At 37.6% G+C, this 1,386-nt stretch overlaps 1 non-coding gene across 1 annotated transcript; it reads right to left on the bottom strand.

Moving 5' to 3' along the window:
- Positions 1-364: 364 nt before the first annotated feature.
- Positions 365-472, bottom strand: LOC136533788 (small nucleolar RNA R71). Its single transcript, XR_010778560.1, has one exon. It is a non-coding gene; the product is annotated as a small nucleolar RNA R71 (small nucleolar RNA).
- Positions 473-1,386: the final 914 nt, after the last annotated feature.

Raw genomic sequence — 1,386 nt, 5'->3', positions numbered from 1 at the left:
GGCTGAAAAGACTCTGCGTGAATTCTTTGCTCCAAGCACCGAGAACATCCTCACTGGACCAATACTCAAAACCAACAACCTAGAGTTTGAGCTCAAGCCAAGCCTCATCAACATGGTGCAAGCTACTCCATTCAGTGGAAAGGCACATGAAGATGCTAGTGCTCATCTTTAGAATTTTCTAGAGATAAGCAGCACAATCACCATCAAGGACGTTGCTCAAGACATCATACTGCTCCACCTCTTTCCATTCTCATTAGTGGGAAGGGTGAAGCAGTGGTTCTACACCAATAAAGATAACATCAACACGTGGGCAAAATGTTCAAAGGCCTTTTTAGGAAAGTTCTTCCCTATAGGCAAGACCAATGCCTTAAGAGGAAAGATTTCCAATTTCCAACAGCAGAAAGGAGAAACCATTCTCGAAGCATGGGAACGTTTTTCAAGATTACATTTTAGATTGTCCTCATCATGGGATGTAAGATTGGTTGCTCATGCAAAACTTTTACCATGGATTAACTCAGAAAGCTCATGAACAACTAGATGCAACTGCTGAAGGATCATTTATGTCACCCACCCTTGGAAAAGTTGAAACTCTTATGGAGAAGATAACCTCTAATCAAGGCTAGTCTCAATGCAATATTCAATCATACAATAAGAGCAAAGAAGTACCAGAAGAGGTGTGTGCACTGTCAACCAAGATGGACGTCTTGTTGAATTGGCTTGAACAGCGAGCCAATTACAAGAGGGATTGTCAGGCTATTCAAGATGTTTTTATTTCCCAAAACATATGTGGAGAATGTTTTTACTAGCCAACTGTTGGTATTTATTAACTTGTTACTTGTTTTAGTAGCCACCTATTAATTATCTACATCTCCTAACATTACTTTACTAGGTTGTCATCCCTAGTGATGGTGCCAGAGATGCTTGTTGGCACTGCCTAGAATCACTACTAGAACGATACTAAGTAGTTCTTTATCATTTATGTGACTAGAAAAAATATAAAGATATATAAATGAAAAGGAATCTGCAAGCGCACAGATAATTATACCATTGTAGCACTTCACCCGAGAGTATTCCAAGTATCATTATTTATATTTTTACCATAGGAAAGGTCTAGCATGGACAAGTATTGATAACTTATACCATTGATGGAGAAGTAAACCATAACCAGTATTCTACTCATAATAGGGGTAAGTCATAGGATAAGAGATATGAAAAGTATTGATCAATGATAATGATAAATCACTTAGAGTACTCCTTTCTATGGCATTAGCATGGTCAGGTAGAATATTAGAGGAATAATTCCTAAGTCATTGTTAATTATAAGTCAAAGCATACATTGATTAGTGCAATTACACCTAGTAATCATGGCTACGATCATCTTTATAT

The sequence above is a fragment of the Miscanthus floridulus genome, unplaced genomic scaffold, assembly GCF_019320115.1.
Source record: "Miscanthus floridulus cultivar M001 unplaced genomic scaffold, ASM1932011v1 os_1188, whole genome shotgun sequence".
Classification (NCBI taxonomy): Eukaryota; Viridiplantae; Streptophyta; class Magnoliopsida; order Poales; family Poaceae; genus Miscanthus; species Miscanthus floridulus.
This window is presented reverse-complemented; position numbering and strand designations above follow the sequence as displayed.